This window comes from Mesocricetus auratus, unplaced genomic scaffold (genome assembly GCF_017639785.1).
Source record: "Mesocricetus auratus isolate SY011 unplaced genomic scaffold, BCM_Maur_2.0 Super-Scaffold_4256, whole genome shotgun sequence".
NCBI classification, from domain to species: domain Eukaryota; kingdom Metazoa; phylum Chordata; class Mammalia; order Rodentia; family Cricetidae; genus Mesocricetus; species Mesocricetus auratus.
In genome coordinates, this window is record NW_024429182.1 from 108,216,884 (window position 1) to 108,239,635 (window position 22,752).

The following is a 22,752-nucleotide window of genomic DNA, read 5'->3' on the forward strand; positions in this document are numbered from 1 at the left end:
AATGGAGGAAAGAATGTGGACCTAAGTTTTTCTAAACAAGTCAAATTTTCTGGACTGTGTTCTAGACCCAAAAGGAAATACAAAAATGACAAGGTACAAATCCTCCTGTCTCAAGAATTGTAGGGGATCTTGAGAGATGGCTTAGTGGCTAACTGCACACACATGAGGACTCAAGTTTAGATGCAACACTTTGACAGAAAAAGCTTCAGGTAGGGGCAGGGAAGATGGTTCAGTGGTTAAGAGCAAGGTCTGCTTTTCTGGAGGACCAGAGTTCAGTTACCAACACCTGTATTAGGCAGCTCCCAGCTGCCTGTGGCTCAGGCTCCAGTGAATCCAACACTCTATTCAAGCTTCAATGAAATACACACACACACACACACACACCAGGTGGCCACAACCTCCTATATCTCTAGCACCAATGGACCCGTTGCTCTCTCCTGGACTGTAAAGATGCCCATACATGTGGAAAACACAGATACAGATAAATGAAAAATAAAAATAAATATTTAAAAAATAACTGGGCACAACTATAAACCCAGTGTTGGGAGTGTGGGGTGGAGACAGGCAGAGTCTAAGTGTTCTGTGGTCACAAAGCATAGCTAATGCAACAAACTCCAGATTCTATGGGAGACCTTATCTCAAAAAGTAAGATAGACAGTGGTAGATTAAGATGTCCAATATTTACCTCTGGCATGCAACTGCACATGCAAGTGTATATACATGCATACAATATACATGCACTCACATGTACAAACAAACAAATAGAATAAAAAGAACTGTAGAGTATAGGAGGGAACATGAGAAAGAAAATTATATGTGTAAAATAAAGGAGACTAGTTGCAATAGCTTCATCTATTAACTACAGGCAAGGCACTGTTCTAAATGTTGACATTTATTGTTTCATTGAAATGTAACAGAGGCCTTATGAGGTGCAAACTGCCCTCAGGTTCATTTTACTGGCGAGAAAATGTTTTGTTTTTGTTTTTGTTTTTTCAATTTTCAACTTGACCAAAATTATATTGTTGACAACTCCTGGGGGTTTGAATTCAAGCAGAGTAATTGTTGGTGCCTGGGCTGTTCTGAGGGGGATCTTCTAAGATGTGGGTATGGCTGTGATATGGCTTGTCCCCAAAAGTTCACAGGCTAGAGGCTTGGTGGTAGATGAGAGAGAGGGTTGGGGTCTTGTAGCATGTGACTAGGTTACAAAGATTTTGTGCTCATGAATGTAATAGAACTTGATTAGCTGCTGAAGAGTGGGTTACTAAAAGTCAATCTGGCATCCCTTCTGAATCCATGTTCTTGGTGTGCAACTTATCCTGCTTGTACACACTCTCCCATTGTAATGACCTCCACCAAAAGGCGCTCACTAAAACCAAGCACATAGCAAAGCCTTGACCTTGAACCTCCCAAACGAAGGTCCAAATAAAGCTCTTTCCTTTATGAAGTTCTCAGGCTCAAGTATTTTGCTATAGCAATGTAAAATGGCTCAAGAAAAGTATATACACACAAAGGTTCTAAACAAATCAGGCACGGTATACCTGTAATCTCAGAACTCAGGAAGAAGAAACAAGAGCCTCACGTGTTATACTTGTGGCTATCCTGGGCTACATTAAGAAACCCTGTGTCAAAAAACAAACAAACCCTTCCCCCCCAAAAAAAGAAACCCAAAACCACAAAGCTGGGTGGTGGTGATGCATGCCTTTAATTCCAGCACTCAGGAGACAGAGCATGCAAATCTCTATGAGTTCAGGGCCAGCCTTGTCTAAAGAGTGAGTTCCAGGACATAGAGGAAACCCTGTCTTGAAAAAACAAGTCCTGGAAGTTCAATGGAGTGGGATGTTTGCTCCATCCAAAGAGAAAGACTACACACACATACTTGTCCACTAACGCTGAGGACAAAGGAGATTTGTCGTGCAGAATGCAAGTGAGTGTAGAGGAAGAATTCAGACAGGGAAAGGGGTGTACACACTGGAAAGGGTAACATTAGAAAAACATGTAAGCGGGCTGGAGAGATGGCTCAGAGGGTAAGAGCACTGGCTGCTCCTCCAGAGGTCCTGAGTTCAATTCCCAGCACCCACATGGTTTACAAACATCTATAATGAGGTCTGGTGCCCTCTTCTGGTGTACAGGAATACATGCAGGCAAAAGACTGTATACATAACAAGTAAATAAATCTTTAAAAAAAAAATGTAAGCTTGGGCAGCTGAGACAGCACAGTAGGGCAGAAGCACACAAGCCAGACGACCTGGGTTCAGTCCCTAGCACACGCACTGCACACACGTGCACAACATCAATTTTTAAAATAAAATAAACTTTTAAATGTTTTTAAGAAGAAAAAAAGATGTAAACAGTCAAGCTATGAGAAAACATCCAGACCAGATCAGCCTGGCCGTGCTAGAAGGCATGGAAGCAAACAGTGGGAAGAGGATGGAGAGCAAGCCAGGGCCTAGCTGGAAAGGTTCACTCAGAACGAGCATCTTCTCTAATCTAGTCTCAGTGCATTGCCAAACTGTAGAGCCAAAAGCCAAGCCTGGAGAAAAATTTGACAAGATAGTTAAACAAATGAGACAGTTCAAAGTAAAGAGATCAATCTGTTCTGAAGACCAAAAAGTACAAGGGGACATGTGTCTCAAACCTCATTCCAGCTTTCTGTTTGTCAACTGTGGCATCTCCCCAGATGGTCCAGGACTATACATTCCACTGGATAAATGCTCACACATCGTAGTCTTAGATGGAAGTCAGATGTGAGGCAAGATTCCTTAATGATCATGCAACCTTTTAAGGCTTCTTCAGAAATAGCAGGGGTGTGGCTTACTGCCATAATAACACAATATGTAATTATATATGGCCTCTGTACTTATTTTATAACTGATAGAATGTTTAGAAACCATATGGTCTATGCCCAGTTATTTTGCACATGATGCTAAAATGGTTAAATGGATTGACTAAAGTGACCCAAGAAATCAATAGTAAAATAATGTGTTTAACACAGAATATTGTGCAGGGTGGTGGTGGCACAAGCCTTTAATCCCAGCACTCAGGAGGCAGAGGTAGGCAGGTCTCTGTGAGTTCGAGACCAGCCTGGTCTATAAGAGCTAGTTCCAAGCCAGCCTCCAAAGCCACAGAGACACCCTGTCTCGAAAAACAAAAACAAACAAGCAAAACAAAAAATAAAATTGTTTGGGGGTAGACATGTGTGGTGGAAATCTCCAACCTGATAAGTGATACTTCTAACAAGATGATCGTTTAGGCAAATTTCAATGTCTATTAGAGACTTTCAGTTGCTATTAGCACCGTGTGTTCTTCCCAGGATAATGACCATTGAATGTATGTTTTTATCCAAAGTGAAGCCCACTTGATTACTCTGGGATCCCAGGCGGGAGTTCAGGCTCTTAAAAAGTTGTACTTAGTCTGTTCCAAGGCCAAGCCTTCTGTTCTACTAAATTCCACTTGTCCTTCTACTTACAGATATCAAGGACTTAGTACATCTGTAATCTTTTGTAGATTACCGGTCCAAATGCTGCAGCAATTTAGAAATTGTGTGGCATGTCAAGGTGGCTCGGCAGGAAAAGCACTTATCTCACAGTCTGATGACTTGAGTTCAATCCCACCACCGTGGGTATGTGAAGCTAAATCTCCCTGGGAATTTTTTTGGAAGTCATTGAACAATAGAGCTGGCTCAACGACTCCAGAACTGAGATGTCCACTGTGATAGACAGACAGAGGACATCTCCACCCTTTGGCTGTGACTACATCTTCTGACGCAGAAAAAGGCCTGAGGAAACAGTTATGTCAGTAAAATGCTTGCCTCGGTATGTACCTAGAACCTACATTTAAAAAAGACACACAGGGCTGCCTACACTTCTAATCCAGCTCTGGGAAGGTGGAGACAGGTGGGTTGCTGGGGTTCACTGGCCAGCCAGACCTAATTGGTGACTTTTAGGCCAGTGAGACATCTTGTCTCAAACAAAGTAAAGCCCAAATAAGAAAAGGTAAAAAGAGGCTGTAGAGCTGGGTCAGCAGTTAAGAACACTACCTGATCTCCCCAGAGCCCACAGGAGCTCACAACTGTCTGTAGTTCCAGTTCCCGGGGCCCCAACACCCTGGCACAGACATGCATGGAGGCAAAAACAGCAATGCACATAAAATAAAAAGTTAAAAAAAATGGTGGAGGGTGCCTAAGGAACAATACCAGAGACTGATATCTGGCCTCCTTATATGCACACGAGAGAAAGAGAGAGAGAGAGAGAGAGAGAGAGAGAGAGAGAGAGAGAGAGAGAGAGAGACAGAGACAGAGACAGAGACAGAGACAGAGACAGAGACAGAGACAGAGAGACAGAGAGAGACAGAGACAGAGAGAGACAGAGAGAGACAGAGAGAGACAGAGAGAGACAGAGAGAGAGAGACAGAGGATTAAAAAGAGATGGCTCAGTGGTTAAGTAAATGTACTTGCTGCCAAGCATGTTGGCCTGAATTGGATCACTGACACACACGTGGCAGAAATCGAGAGCTGGCTCCCGTAAGTTGTCCTCTGACCTCCACACAAGCACAGGGGTGTGCACGTTCACACACACCAAGTAAATAAATAAAATGGAAAAGGAAGACAGAAAGGAGGAAAAAAGAATGTTCCCTCCAGGAAGTGCTAATGCTGACTCAGCATGCCGTAGGTCTGGAATTGGAGCAGGAAGTTGTGTAGACCTGAAGGGGCCCTACAGGCTTATGTAAGAATGAGAGGGAAAGGTCAAATAAGCAAGAAAAAATTTTTGAAAGTCCGGAAGGGAGGTTTTTAGAAGGCAGACAAGCTTTGGGGATTCCCATTTAGGAGAAGCTTTTGTGTAGTAGGCCCCTCATCCTGGGTGGTAGCCCTGCCAGTCAGACATACCAGTCAGACATTTCTATCTCATTTCACAGTTGGGAAGTCCTTGATGAAATTTCCAAAAATCATAGCTAATAAATGACCAGGGGAGTTGAATGTGTCCCTCCAAGGACCTGAGCTCTTAGTTTGGTACAGCCTGTGAGGTATCCGAATGGAATTCAGGAAGCCACAAGAGGAAGACTAGGTGCTCAGGGACTACTCCCTGCACACTAAGGAGATGGGCACTGCACTAATGATGTAATACTAAATCCTAAAGTGCCCACATTAGCCACGGGAAAAGCTAGAAGTACAGTCAGCGCACTAAATGGCTTTAGGTCATAAAAGAAGCTGCATCCCTTTGGAAAGACAAAATGTCACTACTAATTCCTTGAGTGTGGCTAATAAGCTGGGTGTGGCAGCAAGCATCTTGTCCACAACTGTCTGAGCGGGTTCATCTCTGGCAGGAGGCTGTGACTGCTGTCTGCCTAGTGACACGCTGCTGTCCAGTCTCCTGGCTTCAAAGTTAGCTTGACATTTTGCTGAGTCTGACTCACTCTCTCCCTAGCCTCAATTGTTCTGAGCCGATGTAGACTTCTTTTACAGTTGGCCTACTTAGAAACAAAGAATGTTAGTGCTGGAAGGGAGATACTTTAGAAGTCACCTACTACAACCCCTGCATGCTATAAATGAGAAAATGAGCCCCAGATGAGGCTTTTCGGTGTCTTGTTTGAATTGGGATAGGTTTAGGGATGAGGCCTGGTGGGACCTCAGCAACAGAGCCTGTAGGAAAGGAGTGGAAAGGTGGGACTGGGCAAACCTGGAGCTAATGAGGCTGCCTCTGCTGCAGGGCAATCAGGCCTGGAGTGGAACACTGGGCATAGACCCAACCCCCTGGAAGAATGGGTTGTGTCAGCAAAGCATTGCCAGGAAGTAAGCCAGGCAGTCTGAAGTTCAAGACAGGGCTTCTGTCCAAGCAGGGAAATGTGAGCGTGAACTAGGCTGAAGGTCAGTTATGAAAACTAGACTAACATGTCCAGTGGGGGGAGAGGGTACAGAGAAAAGCGAGAAAGGTGGTACGTCAGACTATCAAGGTACACAAAGTTCACCAGAGGTGTGACAAACTCCCCTCCCCTCCTTTTTATTGGGAGGGTTGATTTGAGGCAGGGTCTCACTGTGTAGTCTTGGAATGTGCTATGTAGACCAGGCTGGCCTTGAACTCATGGAGATCCACCTTGCCTTTGCCTCCTGAGTGCTGGGGTTAAAGGTGTCCCTGGCGGCTAATCATGTCTTACTGCTCCTGCTTCAACCTGGACTTGTAGATCTTAGTCATCTATCAAGGCTAGGTCAGAAACTAGCTGCTCTCTGACATGGTACCTTTGAAGGCAGATCATTCCCACTCCCTGGCTTGAATAGATTCTTTAATGGCCTGACTGCTGGGGCAGGGGAGTCAGTTTTCTTCTTGGGGTTGGCCCCTGGCAGGTCACCCATGCCCCAAGGGATGAGCCAGTAAATGAGAGCAGCACAAATTGGACTCAGTGATTGTTTTTTAAGGGGGAAAAAAAAGACATGGAGCTAAAAGGGAGATATATTTGGGTAGGAGTGGGTTTTCAAAGGCTACCTTTTTTAAGAATTGGCCTGGAAACCCCCTAGATAATCAACCGCAATGGGAATCTGAAACATACAACTCTGGACTCTCAGTTTATCATAACTTGGTGTTTACACATGACTACAATTAGATTGAACAATAGTATGCCACTGTCAGCCATCCAGCTGTCAACCAGAAAGACTTCCTGATTAATTCCTGACCTAGTGAGCCAGAGATTATCGACCTAACTGAGAAGGGAGGGTGGAGCCAAAAAGGTGTTAGATGTGGCATAGGGGGCGCATATGATCATTTTGCCAAGAAACAAGAGAAGGGAGGAAAAAGAAATCTTGGTAGGATTAAGGACAGCTGTGCCAAGAATTGACATATGGAAACTGTAATCTGATAATAAAGGAAACTTTCATTTGAGTCGACAAAGTATTGTTACATAGATGATCTCATTTAGTTTGTAGACAACCCTGGGGGCAAAGGGTGCTGTGTGTGTAACCCCCATGCATTCGTACACATGGTATTGTTATAATCTTCTCTTTATGGGCATGACCAAATTTCTGACAGAAGTGACATGACAAATGTCAACTGCTCCTCAACAATGCCATGGAAGCTAGAAGCAGGTCTGCCTGTCTCCTGGCCCAAAGCCATTGTTGACTGCTTTTAAGAATGAGGAGGCTGCCAGGCAATGGTGACACAAGCCTTTAATCCAAGGAGGCAGAGGCAGTCGGATCTCTGTGTGTTCAAGACTAGTCTGGTCTACAGAGCAAGTTCCAGGAGAGACAAGGCTACACACAAACACACACACACAAATAAATAAATAAATAAACCCTGTCTCAAAAACAACAACAACAAAAAGATGAGGCTGCTCCTCTGACCTGAAAGCCAGAGGCTCTTTTTAAAATCACATAGGATGACTTGCAGAGGTGTTTTTTTCCCTAAGATATGACTCAGAGGGATTCTCAGTGAACTACGGACTTTTCTAGGTTGTTTTATAGTAAAGATAGAAAACCATTAGTCAGCTGACTGGAAGAGAGGCAGCTCATACAGAGCAAATCTCTGCTTGAAGCAGGGCTCACCTGGCCCAGGGAATCTGGGGCAAGAAAGAAGAAAGAGCGAGGGCAGTTATTTCTTACCTGCATGTGACCAATGGGCCGTAGAGGACGACGTGTGAGGGGTCACCTGTGAGGGGTGACCAACCTGTGAGGGGCGGCCTGTGAGGGGCGACCTCTGAGGGCCTTGCTGCTGAGCTACTGGGTCAACTCCAGACACCACAGAGGAAGTGTCAGAGAGGTGGGATGGGGCCAAGAGAGGCTACTCAGCTGCTCCCAATCTCAGACGCATCTATGAGGGACCTCCGAACACAGGCACCACCAACAAACTCTGCAAATGGTTCTGTTGTATTTAAGCAGAATACAATTTTATCTCCTGGTCTGTTGGTGTTCCCCCTCAGAGGCACAGAATTATTTTAAGTAACTCTATGCCATGATGCAAATCTCTGAATGTATAAAACAAATTTATGAAATGGTTTTTAATTATAACAAGAACTTCAGTTTTGCTTTTAAAACATCTTTGCCAGAACTCAGGAGGTAGAGACAGGTGAATCTTTGAGTTCAAGGCTAGCATGATCTACATAGTGAGATCTAGTCTCAAAAAATTAAAAAAGTCTTTTCTATGCCTACACAAGGGAAGATTCCTCAATTTATTGTCTCCCCAAAATTTATCTAACTTTTTTTAAATTAAGCTTTGAGTCTGAAGCATCCCCACAGGTTCATGCGTTGAATGCTTGTTCCTCGGCTGAGGGTGCTGTTTTGGAAGGCTTTAGGACCTTCAGGCGCTGACAGACGTCACTAAGGGCAGGCTTATAGTCCTTTCCCAAGCCCACCGTCAAGCCCACTGCGCTGTTGCTCTCCCACTGCCACAGAGGGAGCCGTTTCTTCCCTGCTGTTCCTGCTGTGCTAGACTGCAAACCGTCTGAAACAGTGAGCCAAAGCCAGCTCCTCCTCTCTTAACTTGTTTTTGCCGAAAACATGACTTCAGTGATGCAAAAGCAACCGATACAGTTTTCAACACCAGTCTTACTGAGCTTGAGCACTTCTATTCAGGAAATAGAGCCTGATACCAGGAAGATATGCTGGCATGGGAATGAATCCTTATATCTAAAGCCATTCAAGGGATGCATTCGGGGATCTAGAATTTCAGAAGTTAGCAAGCGTCACATCCCCCCAGAAGCCAGTGCCTCGGTTACCCATGCCAGGAAGTGATGAGGAGAAACACCCTAGCCCCAAAGGTCTGTTTTTGCAACTCTGCTCTCCTAAGTCTATCTGAAAGAAGAGCAAAGTGTTTGGTTACTGGATTTCCCTTTTCTTCATCTATGAAACAGAAGGAAACCATTAAAGCCAGAGTCTGTGTTTGCCAAACTAGTCTTCTAAGTCTAATGTTTCTGTCTGCCTGGTGGTTCCATCTTTCCTGGAATTCCTTTTGTCCCCTTTGATGCTGATGTATTGTTAGGCTCAGTACCATGCAGGCCTTTGGTGCAGCGGGTCTCCCAGCAACTGGCACTCACTCAACTACTTTGGAATTCTGCTATAAACTGAGGTTGTGAAAAATTCAACTTATATTATTACAATGGTTAACTTTGTCAGCTTTTCTGAGTCACAGGGCCCAGATATTTACTCAAACATGATTCTGAATGTTTCTTTGAGAACATTTTGGAGGCCATTAACATTTACATTCGTGGACTCTGAATAACAGAGGATCATAATGTAGTGGGCCTTATTCAACCAATAGAACAAAACACTAGCTTCCCCTGAGCAAGAAAGAAATCTCAGCAGATGACCTCCAGACTTGAGTTGTCGCACTGGCTCTCTCCTGGCTCTGCAGCTGGCAGGCTATCCTGCAGACTCCTGCCTTGTCAGCACATAGCCTAAGTTGGCTCTGGAGGATGGAGAGATGGCTCAGTGGTTAAGAGCACTGACTGGTTTTGCAGGGGACCTGAGTTCAATTTCCAGTACCCACATGATGGCTCACAACATGTGCCTCTAGTCTTGAAGGATCTGATGCACTCTGGTACCAGGCATACATATGGTGTATATATACATGCAGGCAAAACACCCATGCACATAAAATACAATAAATGAAAAAATTAAAACAAAACATCTCCCTGTCTCTCCTTTCTATGTCTGTCTCTGTCTCTCTCTCTTACACACACACACACACACACACATGCACATACAGTTGCATACACATGAGCCTAGAGAATCCTGACTAATACAAATGTGACTAGCATTTCTTACCTACCATGTTTTCTGGTAGAAGGCTGACATATACTGCTTCTTGTGGAAAAGCAAAACTCGGGAGCAGTATATTTTCCATGACCCTTGGTTTCTACTCCTGAAACTGAGCACCTTGGTGGAGAAGTGGGGTTGACAAAGGACATAGAAGAAGCAGTTCCAGAGAATGAAGAAACTGATTTATTACTAACAGACCATACTTAGTGGGTAGGAAAACACTTTCTTCAATAACCAAAAACCAAAGAAAGAGACTGAACTAGAACAGAAGGAAAGGGAGATATCCCTTTCCTGGCCTCTTGGATCACTTCAGATTAAGATCTTAATTGAAAAGTAGAACTGTTTTGTTTACTGTGTGACTTGGCAATAACACAATGTGTGACCTTCAGCAGACATGCTAGGTAGCTAGATGAGATGTTCAGAATAAAAAATCATGGCACCTTATCACAGGGTGGCACAGTCAAGGAGATAAGCAGAGTTGCCCCTCTAGGAAGGATTTGCTGTCCAAACATAGAGTATGGTCAGAAGACAGTCTTCAACTTCCCAGTTCCTTCTGGATTGTCTCAGCTGCAGAAAATCAGTTTGCCCAAGACTGAGTGATCCCCAGGCATCTATGTCCAGGGGTGCAGGTAAAAAGATCCAGTCAGGATGCTCTGGAGGACAGCATGTGCTCCAGAGCCTTTGCTTGACTAGAGGCTCCCTCAGGCCCTCTGTGAAGTTAGGCTTCCTCCTCTCTGCACTCCACTTCCTCCCTTCCTCCTTCACACATATTGATCCCTAACATATACCCAATCCTATTTCCCTCAGTATCTCTTTCCAAGGTAACCTGTGACATTCATAGGCAGTTACCTTCATCGCAGGTAGACTATGAAGAAATGTATTGTGAACATGAAACCATACTTACAGAGATGTTCATGAGGAAGAATCACAGCTTTATATAGATGTGGGACAGAAAAATGAGCTGAATTAACTGAAAAGGAAATGGGCCATTAAGAATTGGGGGCACAGGCTGGAGAGATGGCTCAGAGGTTAAGAGCACTGACTGCTTCTTCCAAAGATCCTGAGTTCAATTCCCAGCAACCACATGGTGGCTCACAACCATCTATAATGAGATCGGGTGTCCTCTTCTGGCCTGCCGACATACATGGCAGAATACTGTATGCATAATAAATAAATAAATCTACAAAAAGAATTTGGGGCCCAGTGGAATTAATTTGTCAATAATTAATGGGAATTATCAAAAACTAAAGTTAGCCTCTCTCTCCTCTCCCTTCTCCCACCTCTTGCTCTCCCTCTCTTTCTTTCTCCCTCGTTCTTTTCTATCTCCCACCCAATTGGTGTCTACTCTGTGTTTTTCAAGTTAGATCCACTCTTCTTTTTTTAAGATTTATTTATTTTATGTGTGTGTTTGCTGGCACTCATGTATGTGAATCATGTGTGTGCTTGTGTACTGCCCCCCCAATCAGAGGGCATTGGATCCCCTGAAACTGGAATTTAGATGTTGTAAGACAACATGTGTGTTGTGGAATATTATTCTAACTAGGTAAAGATGTTACATTTGTTTATGCTGTAGAATATTACTTTATCTGTGTGAAAGTGTGTTACACTTGCTTATGCTGCATTTGTTTAATAATGTAAAGATGTGTTGCTGTTTTACCTTGCCAGCCTAAGGCACCTGATTAGTCTAATAAAAGGCTGAATGGCCAATAGCTAGGCAGGAGAGGGATGGGGATGGGCGCTGGTGGGCCGAGAGAATAAGTAGGAGGAGAAATAAGAAATAAGTAGAGGGGGAAGAGAATGAGGAAGAAAGAGAGGGACATGCCCAGGGCCAGAAACCAGAAGAAACAGGAAAGTAGGACATACAGAAGGAAAGTAAGGTTAAAAAAAAAAAGCACCGGGCATTGGTGGTTCACGCCTTTAATCCCAGCACTCAGGAGGCAGAGGCAGGCGGATCTCTGTGAGTTCGAGGCCAGCCTGGTCTACAGAGTGAGTTAAGTTCCAAGACAGCCTCCAAAACAATACAGAGAAATCCTGTCTCAAAAAAACAAAAGAAGGAGAAGGAGAAGGAGAAGGAGAAGGAGAAGGAGAAGGAGAAGGAGAAGGAGAAGGAGAAGAAGGGTAAAAAAGCTCCAAGGTTAAATGTAGATGAAGAGAAGTTATAAGAGCTAGCAAGAAATGAGCTAAGTTAGTCTGAGCATTCAAAACTAATAATAAGTCTCTGTGTCATGATTTAGGAACTGGTTGGTGGCCAAAATAAAAGTCTAATTTGCGTGTGGATTCTGGTAACCTACAAGAGCAAGTGATTGTAACTACTGAACTGTAGATCCACTAGATCCTAGATCCACTCTTACAGCTTATCAAATCACATGACCACCAAACAAAGACTCCACAATATCAGGCTCAGCGGCCCTATTCTCTGTCACCTTAGAGGATCAGAGCTGTAGGCAGCTGATCATCTCTGCAGATTCTCAGTTCCTCCTCAGCCATCAACCATGTCTGGAGACTCAGTCATTTGGGATGGAAACCTAGCTTCCTTCTAAGGTTGTACATAGATGATTTTCTAAGAAGGGGATGTGAGAGTGAGGCGGGCATCTCTAGTACAAGTGCTCACAGCTAACGTGCAGTGGAAGAAATGTCCAACTTTGAAGTCAAATGGTCAGTTCTGAGTCATTTATCCACCACCTAGTAGTTGCATTGAACTGAATACAGTCAGTTAAAGTTGATCCTGTTTCCTCAACTGAAAATATAGGAATAATTCTTCTGAGTTGATATTTTTTTAAATTTGTCTAATTTTAAAAATGACTTTACATTATGTATGTATGTATGTATGTATGCATGTATGTTTGTTTGTTTGTTTTTCAAGTCAGGTTTCTCTGTGTAGCCCTGGCTGTCCTGGAACTCACTATGTAAACGAAGCTGGTCTCAAACTCATAGATCCACCTGTCTCTGCCTTCAGATACTGGGATTAAATACATCTACCACCACTGCCTGGCTAAAAAACTATTTTACAATTTTGAAAGCTGGGTGCTAAGATATGCATCAGAAATACAGAAGTAAGATACAGTTTCTGCTATAGACAGATATTTCATTCTCATGAAGGAGGAGAGAAGTAAGAACGCACACAATATGCATTCAAAGAGAAAAACATGCCTGTGCTAGGTGTCCTCCCTACGTGCCCTCGGTGCATGTATTTGTGTGATATAGACAGAAAAGAAAAAGGAGGGAGAATGGAAAAGTCTTGCGGAATAGATAACCCTGAGTGGAAGCTTGACAAGCACAAGGAAGAACTATACGGAGGTCATGAGACTATTATGCTGGATTACACATGTGTGAGAGATGGGTCAATTTCAGAGATGTCACAATGGGTGAGCAGGACTAAAACAAGGGATAGCATCTGGCATGGAGCCAGGCAGGAAGTGTGGTGTGGCCACCAGAGCTGAGGTTGGACTAGAGATGAAGCTGGGTCAACATCGCTTCTCTGAGAAACAAGAAGTGAGACAGTATGAGGTAAGAACTCTAAACCCAGAAGCGCTCCAGACATACCAGCACCCAGCACCAGACTGCTTATATGTCAGGAACTAGGCTAGGTTGTCTCATGAATGTGTCTCTGGGAGAAAAGTAATGCCATCTTTCTTTTGCAGGTCTTGATTTGAATAATTTCCCCCAAGTGCACTTGGTATCTTAGTCGGAATCCCCAGGAGCAGACCGTGGGAACAGAAGTTAACTGTGAGTAGCTTATTTTGGAGGTGATCCCAGAAAAAAAAAAAACCCAGTTGGCAAGTAGGAATGCCAGGCAAAGAGGGGAAGGGTTACTAGTTATTGTGTACTATCAAGCAGGTCACCACCAACGTTACCTGAAGCTGAATCCCACTGGGAATTTTTTGGAAGACATTGAACAATAGAGCTCAGAGTATTTTGCAGCAGGAGATGGGGCCGTTTCTCTACTAGTCTCACTGGTATCGTTGTTTTAGGGCTGTTTTTCAAGATGTCTGCTCTGGCATTCCCAGTTTTCTGGCATAACAGTCAAGCACACTCTTCAGGCAGGGTCAACAGGTATTCTGAGTAGGCTGTCCTCAGCATATGGAAGTGTGGGCTAAGAGGGTATAATAAGACACTGACAACACATACCACATGCAAGGAACAAGTCAGACCGTCAGTTTGGTTACAAGCAGTCTAGCTCGGTTTGTACATTGATGCCTCTCATCCTCAGTCTAGCAGTGAGGGTAGAGTATGGTAGAACAGGCCACTTCACATGGTAGTGGCCAGGAAGTAGAAAGAGAAGAGGAAGTAGAGAAGAGGCAGGTCAGAAATAATATATCTCCAAAGACCTGTTCCTCATGACTTACCTTCTCCAGCTAGGTCTCACCTCCTTTAGTTTTGAGAACACCCAAAATGGTGACCAGCTATTCTATTGCAAGTAGGAATAGCGGGGGAAAAACCCTGTGGGAGCAACATACCCCAAGATCTCTCTTTCAAATGAGTTCACAAGTTTACAACTTTACACCCTAAAACTTGTGATGACTGGGATCTGGCCAATCCCTCAGTTGCCTTCAAAGTATCTTTCATATTTTCCCATGAAAAGTGTTTTTTCCTTCTCCTCCTCTTCCGTTTCTTGTTCTTTTTAAAGGCACTAACCTCTGTAATGCCACATCTTTATTTCAACTACTTATTTTTCTAGTAAGAGCACACACATTTTCAAGCTTTTCTATACTTTTTTGCTCCTGAATCTTGCTGTAAACCTGGCTAAAAGTATCTAAAAATAATGGTGCCACATCTCAAATGCTCTCCTTTCATGGAATTTCCCCTACCAAATCACTCTGCCATTTTTAAAGTTGGCTTCCCATTAAGTTTCAGGACACTGACAAAGTGGAGACGAATGTCATGGCCTCTGCAGAGATTTGTGTTCCAATTCCCCACAGAGATTTGTCTCCTCTGAAACTCATTAAGTGCAATCTCCACTGTCCACATTTCTCCTTTTTCTTTTCCTCCTTTTAATTTTATGTGCTTGGGTGTTTTGCCTGCATGGAGGGTATTGGATTCCCTAGAATTGGAGTTACATACAGGTGTGAGCATAGGTCCTCTCGAAGAGAAGCCTATGTTCTTAACTTCTGAGCCATCTCTTAGCCCTACATCTCAGTCCACATTTCTAACAACATTCTCTCTTCTGAGCTCATAGGACAATTGCCTATTAATGTCTGTTTACAAACTTTTAGGATTTTTATCACCTATTCCTCCAAACTCTTCTAATGTACTCCCCAAACCAGTTTCACAGTGAATGAGCCTTCCCACCTCAGTCAATCTAGTCACGGTAATCCTTCCCATCCTACCTACTCCCACCTCGATTCATTTAATCACAGTAATGCCTTTTTGCTGAGTCCTAACAGCTTCCCCAGGGGAGGGGCTGAGAAGGGGCCACATCAACAACTCAGATACCAGGGGTCAGGTAAAGGGAAAACAGGAGACTCCCTTATTTAGCAATGGGAAGAACCTTATATACCCTCCTAGCACCCAGGCATTAAGATGCATTAAGAGTGGCCGCCCCTCATTGGCCAGGCATGATCAGGATCTCTGACAGTGCCTGTTGCTAAGCTTCAGGCAGTATCACCTAGTCACCCCTCATTGCTTGGCAGGATCAGGACCTCTGACAGTGCCAAGTAGACAGACTCCAGGTTGGCTCATCTCTGGGCCTGGTAGGCCTTCACTTCCTCCAGTCCCTCACGTCATGCCTCTTCCCACCTCAATTCATCTAATCAGGGTAATCCCTCCCATCATGCCTAGCAGCATGATTCTAGATCTCAAGTTGACAATTGAGATTGACCATCACAATAATCACACTTAGAGTACTTTCTAGAAAACACATAGTAGAGCAGTAGTAGCGCATGCCTTTAATCCGAGCACTTGGGAGGCAGAGGCAGGCTGATCTCTGTGAGTTCAAGGCCAGTCTGGTCTACAGATCGAGTTCCAGGACAGCCTCCAAAGCCACAGAGAAACCTTGTCTTGGAAAAAAACAAAACAAAAACCACAGTAGGTCCTGATAAAGACACGTAATTGGTGGTTAGAGAATGTTTGCAGATGAATTTATTAAATCAATGAAAATTAATCATTTAGTGTTATTTTTGCTATGAAACGCCTTAGGGTGGAAATCAGGAGGTTTGAAAATTAGGCCTCCCCCACTAGTATGGGGACCTCAGAGAGGCTGTTTAGATTTATTAACCTTTACTTTTCCAATCTTCAAACCTTGTTTTACTGCCTGCAGCTGCGCCCACTGCAGTTAAGGTTTTGGAAGTGAGTGTGAAAAGATAATAGTGCAGCAAACGAGGTGGTCATCCCACATCTCTGTCTTGGATTTGGACCACGAGTAAGTTATTTGTTGACTTTTGGATCCCCATTATCTAAGACCAAGAATTTTGGGATCAACAAAATTATCAGCCAGGCCTTTTAGTTACAAAAAGCAAACAAACAAACAAAAAACCCCAGAAACTAGTTCTGACTAATGTAATCAAAATAGGAATTTACTGGAGGGTACCTTGAAGGTCTCAGAAAAGACAGAATACTGAAATAACAACCAGGAAACACAAGTAAGATAACACTACAGAAACATGCTAGTTAGAATACTCTATACTTCACCACTAGCACAAATTCTAAACTTTCCAAGATTTTTAGGTCATTCTTCAAATTTGGAGTCTTCAGTGAGATTAGGTCTTTTGCTCCAACTGCCACAGATCCAGGAGGGCAACTGCTGTCCTCCAATTTCCATAAGTGGAAGGCATACTCTCTCATTCTGTGTCGTAAAATAGCAGTTTCCCCAGATATGAGAAGGGGGTTTATATGCTAAGCAGCCAATAAGAATACCAGTTCCCGCCAAGACAGGATGTAAAGGAAATGAGATACTGATGAAAACTGAGAAACTAAGACTAGGAAAAGGGCATGATTTATTGAGCAGCAACACTGACTTGAGACTTTGCTGTTTGAGGTCCTGGGTACAAAGACACAGTGCTCAAGGTGCTCAACCAACTAGGGAATGTAAAAACAAACGCCACTGTGATAAGGGAGGGCTGTCACCAAGCTATGACAAAAGGCAGTGGAGCACAGAGCAAAGGATTGGTTCTAGAAAGCATACAGTCTCTCAGAAAAGCTCTCAGAGAGGAGATGGGTCTTGGAGGACAGCCTTAGAAGCAGAGCCAGCTCTGGTATTTGTTAATCTTGCTCATTAGCCAGAATCTGGGTCATGGTATTTCCTGTTCGATCCTTTCCTGTTGCCACCAACCACAACACATATGCTATTACAGTTAAGGTCTAAAATTAGCATTATTAGGGCCCCAGACTTATTAGGGTTCTGTTTGTACCTGTTTTCTTCCTTTCCTCTCCCCAAGTTTTGACAATGGCAAAACTTAATGGCTGCTTCTGGTGCTTTTGGCTATTTTCGCTGTAAGTGTATCTCCAGAACCAGAATTTAAATAATAGCTCAGCTATGGACTGCTGATATTATCTTCCTAAGACCTGATTCCTCAAAGATAAAACAGGAATGAAAAATATTTGCCTCCCAGAACCACTGTGGGGATTAACTGGAGACTCCTGGGAGTGCCAGCATGGTTTTTGCTATTAGCAGGCTAAGGCAGTTCACACAGCTGTGAGGTTGAGGATGCCTCTCTGTCCTTCCCCCTTACGCTTGGGAGGTTCCATGCAGCAGCAAAGATGCTGCAAGATGACAGTGTCTTCCAGGAAGTCAGGGGCCCAGAGATTGTTTCAAAAACTGTAAGACTATTGGAGTAAAGGAGAAGCAGACAGAAGTTTCTCTTGAGTATGAGACACCCCAGCCCAACACCGCCTCCATGATAGAACTGAGAGCCTGGCTTCTGGATTTGTGTGAGACTTTCCAGTTCTGTGAGAATGATTTCAAAAACAGCTGTCCTGGCTCCAGGAAGATTTGTCTCTGTTCTTTATGAGGAAAAAATGATGTACCCAGATGCCGGCCAGGGCAGGCTCCCTTCTCCATCAAGATCTCAGCAGAAGGGTAGAGAACAGAGTGTCCACTAAGTAGACATTGTTACATGTTGTCCCCACAACATCTGAAATGGGTGTAGAATGGCAGGTTGAATGGCACTGGTGGTGCAGCTCTCTGCCCTGTCTGAATAATAGCACAATATTTGAAGGAAATGTGGCCACAGGCTGAAGAAATTCAATAAAGGCTAGATCCAGATGTAAACATGTGTGGCTTGGAACAGACAGTGAAGTGTGTGGCATGTGAATTTAGATCTTCTTTCTGAGAGTCCTTGAGTATAATTTAGGAGCCTCTTCTCGCCCATAAGCCATGATGTTCTCTTCTAACCTGGGAGTTCTGAGTAAATTCTGATCACTTGTTCCTGACACAGCCATCCAATGAGCACTTAAAACTGTCCCAGGCCTTGGAGGAAAGCATGGGGTCTCGGTCAGTCTCATTCTAAGAAAGGACAGGAAGTCACTTTGTAAAAACACGGGCTCCTCGTTTTCAACATCATTTGTGGGGAAGGGCGACTGCCTTTCTTGACTGCATATGGAGAAAATAATGTCATGCAGAGAAGCTTAGTTCTGGTGTTTGCCAAGCTCCTCATCCCATCTGGGGGCAAGCCCAGGACTGGGAGCAACAGAGCAGCAGAACATGTTGCTATGGTAACTTGGCATCACACACCTTTGTTCCCTTGTGTCAGCCTCCCCCACCCCAAACCTCCAAATTACCTCTATAACCAGCGTACCTTTTTAGAACATGGAAAGCTTTTCCTAATTTTCACACAGACCGTTATAAAGACATTTTTCAAGGCATGAGGACAAGGGGACAGTGCTTCCTTTTGAAGGCCAAAGCTCTGCTGAGTTTGCTTCCTGGCACACAACTGTGTGACTGAGACCCAGACTAGCTTATCTTCTATGGAAGATTTCCCTTTCAAATTCCCTTCACATGTTACTGGACTTTATCACCACATTGTTTTAAGCCTCATACTTAACCCTAAAAGAAAATGAGCACACTAAACACTCTGTGCCTTAAAACATCCATGTGAGGTAGAACTAATTTTCCTATATTGCAAATGGAAAAATACAGTTTTTGGTCATGGAGCAGTAGCATGAGGGATGGTGAACAGGTAGGTGAGACAGTCAGTGGCTAAAGGAATTTGCCGCCAAAGCTAAGGACCTGAGTTTGATGCTTGGGGCCTGCATCATGATCACAGAAGGAGAGAACTGGCTTCTGAAAGTTGTTATCTGGCCTCCACAAGCATGCCATGGAATGCAGGCACACGCACGAGGGCACACACACTCTCTCTCTCTCACACACACACAAATAAATAGAAAAATATTTTTTGAAAAAGATGAGAGATGGAACCAGCCCTCTGACTCCAAATTTGATGGGTCATTCAAATCTCAACTAATGTTCGGTCTCTTTCAGTCTTCGTTATTTTACAAAAATACAGATGCATTCAAAGCAGCAACCACTCCATGCTTTGATTTCTTAAAAACAACTATCAATCGAGTTTGGAGGCACACACCTCTAATCCCAGCACCAAGGAGGAAGAGGCAGCCTACCCATTAAGCCAGGCACTGGTGGTACATGCTTGTAATTGTAGAATAGGGAGGTTGAGGCAGGAAGATATCCAAGAGTACAGTGTCAATCTGAATTACATAGTGAGCGTAAGGCACATTAGCAAGAATCTATCTCAAAATAAATAAATAAATAAATAGAGGCACTAAAACAAAAACAAAAGTACACCAAGAAAGTACCCACCCTTTACAAATGTATAATACAACGATGTTTAAAATTTGAAAGTTGAGAAATATCTGGGCTAATTCACTTGCTGTGCAGTTTTGCCCACTTGAAGCCTATACTCTAATCATTTTCAATATCTCAGCAGTGATGTCCAGCAATCACCACTATCAGTTTTAGAAGATTGGTATTATCTCAAAAGGAAGCCAAAGATCATTTAGCTATTACTCCCAATCAATCATCCCACACCCTCTTCTATGCCCAAGCCATAAGCAACGATGAATATACTTTACATCCCTATAATGTTCTGGGCATTTAATATTTGTGTGTGTGTGTGTGTGTGTGTGTGTGTTTGTAGAGAGAGGGGGGAAGGAGAATGTGTGTCTTTCTTCATGATTGCCTTTTATTAAGCATAATATTTTCAAAGTTTATCCATGTTTGGAAGTGATAACATAGCCAAGTAGTATTTTATGTCTTCATTTGCTCATGAGTCAGTGGGTGTGTAGGTTGTTACTGTACTTTTTGTTGTTATTACTAATGTTGCTGTGAATGTTTGTGTATCAGTCTTGGTTTGTGCCTAGGAATGGTCTATCTGGACCAAATGATAATTCTGCATACTGCCAGACTTTCCCAAGGTGATTTCACCATCTTACATCCTACTAACAAGGCATACAAATTCCAGTTTCCCCACACCCTTGCCAACATTTGGTGAGATCCAATTTTTTTTTGCTTCATTTTATTTCACAGTTGCATTTCCACATCTGCATGGATATCACTTTTGATGGTTACAAAGTGTTCTGTGTCAGTTGGTATGCCGTTGTTTAACCATAGTTTTAAATCAGAGGCTTGGATCTTGTCCAGTTTCGAACTGTTATAAACCATGGGACCCGAATTATTATTACCCTTTACTACTTTTCTCCCTTAGTCTCTTTCCTTGATGCATGTTCCAAAGCAAACAGTGGATACACCAGGTTTGATATGGCTTCTCTGATTACCCTGCACATTGTCTGTGTATGAAGAGCCACCTGCAGAGTTGGTGCCTGCCTCCCTCCCCACAGCCTCTGTGAACAGAAGGCTTTGCCTCCTTACTCAGGGGCGCTAATAACACAGGTGGATTGTATAAAAGAAGCATAGGTGCTTTGATTTGTGTTTCCTTCACTGGTGGGAACTTAATAACATTTAACAGCCATCAGATAGCCCAAAGAAGCTAGGCAGTGCAGGAAGGTCCAGGGATCAAAGCAAAAAGCAGATTAAGAAGTTAAAAGAAAGTCCCCGAGTGTAGGTGAGCGGGTCAGGTCTAATGGATGGGTAGCTGTAGACGGAGAGGCTGCTGGGAGAGGCTGCTGAACTGATGTAGCTGCGTCCCTCTCCAACACCTGCTTCATTCAGACCTTCCCTAGCTCTGCTTCTCCCACACTAATCATTCCTTCTCACTTTCTTTGAGAGTCTTCCCCATCAGGTCCGTCTTTGACACTGGTATTCTCTAGAATTCCATTCCTGGATCCTATCTTTCAGCATCCTTCAGTCTTTCTGAGGAGGCACTAATACTATGCAAATTCCAGAAGCTCCCATCTAGTTACCTCCACCTTCTCCCTGCATTCCACTTCTTGCTATCTGTCTCCACCGGGATTTGTCCGGGCACTTCAAGTCCAGTGTTTTCCCTTAGGTCCCTTCTTTCTCTTATGCCCTGTCTTCATGATGGTAGCAACATGGAACCCATCTCCTCAAACCAGGAAATTGTTCCAAACTCTCCCCTACACTAAATATTCCTAACTGAACGTGTTTTTCTTCCCAAACCTCCTAGACTAGTTTGATTTGTGTTTTCACTATTTCTCCCAGCCATCGTGGCAGTATGGCACACATTAGAGTTGTATTGATGGAAACTGTCACCTTAGGAAGGAAAATAAAAATGAACTGAATGGACACACATGTAGAATGAAGGTGTACTCACTGTGGATGGGCAGCCTTGTTGGCAATTCCACAGGCTTCAGCAGAAATGGAGGTTTCCTGGACCATTCTCTACAGGTCCTATATCAAGTGTGACTTGTTTGTAACAGTATTAAACATCATGGTTCAAGATTTCTGGGAGAGGGACTGGAGAGATGACTCAGCAGTTAAGAGCACTGGCTACTCTTCCAGAGGTCCTGAGTTCAATTCCTAGCAGCCACAAGATGACTCACAACCATCCACAATGAGATCTGGTGCCCTCTTCTGGCTTTTAGGCGTACATGCACACAGAACACAGTTTATATAAATAAATCTTTAAAAAAAAAAAAAAAAGATATCTGAGGGAGCTTGAAGAGCCACACAGGTTAAGAAAGTAGGGGAGGCTGAGTGCGTTAATTATGCAGGAATACCCAGAGAGAAAGACCCTTAAGTACTAATGGCATTTATCAAGAGGAAAGAGTTGGCACGAGATGGCAAATCTTTCCAGAAGCTGTCTGCCACATGGCCATGACTCTGGTCCAGTCTTTCTGCTTCTACTTTTATCCTCCACAATCCCATATTCTGGCACAATGATCTTTCACAATTCAAGCCAGAGAGAGAAAGTGTAGACTTTGAAGTCCGAGTCAGTTCTTAGTAGGTTGCGGGCAGCGGGGCTTAGAGAAACACCAACTACCATTTACCTGATACCACACTCATTTCCACCTCTGCAAAATCTTCCTGACTATTATTTCTACTCTTCATGATAGCTCCACATCCAAGACAGTGCCCTTAGTATGCAAAAGTAGCAGCTGAGACTTGGAAGGAATTAGTAAGATTGTCCTATGGCCAATGACTGCTAAGTAGTAGAACTGACCCCTCGCTCACCACAAAAGTTGTTTTTATGCAGTGCAAGGGCTCAAATGCAGGGTTTTGTGCCTGCCAGATGACCACGCTACCCACTGGGCTATATCCCCAGCCCTGGCACAGGTTTTCTCCTGATGAAACTTTCATTTCTCCCGAATACATATGTTCCTGGATAACTCCATTTTTATATCTGAAGAATAAGTATAATAAAATGGTACATACACTTTCATGAGGCTCAAATGACATAGTCCATGGAAAGCACTTAGAAGTTATCTATAATTAACATTACAAATATCCCTTGAACTCTCCCACTGATTTAAGAGCAGCCCCACCCCAACGCCCCCCCACTTCTAGCAACTGTCCGTATGTACTTATGTACGTCTGTTCTGCTGCATTGACCATTCTTTGAGACCAGGAGCTCAGCCAGCCCTTTCCATGTCCCTAGCACAGGGTTGAATATAGAGTGGTTGTGTTTACCAAAGCAAAATAGGAAAAT

At 43.6% G+C, this 22,752-nt stretch overlaps 1 long non-coding RNA gene across 2 annotated transcripts in view; it reads left to right on the top strand.

Moving 5' to 3' along the window:
• LOC110341632 overlaps nucleotides 1–22,752 on the top strand; it is a 123,220-nt gene that overhangs the window by 82,342 nt on the left and 18,126 nt on the right. For both annotated transcript variants that reach the window (XR_005869768.1, XR_002383598.2), the window contains exon 4: nucleotides 13,378–13,462. This is a non-coding gene — a long non-coding RNA (uncharacterized LOC110341632). The remainder of the gene's footprint in view (nucleotides 1–13,377; nucleotides 13,463–22,752) is intronic.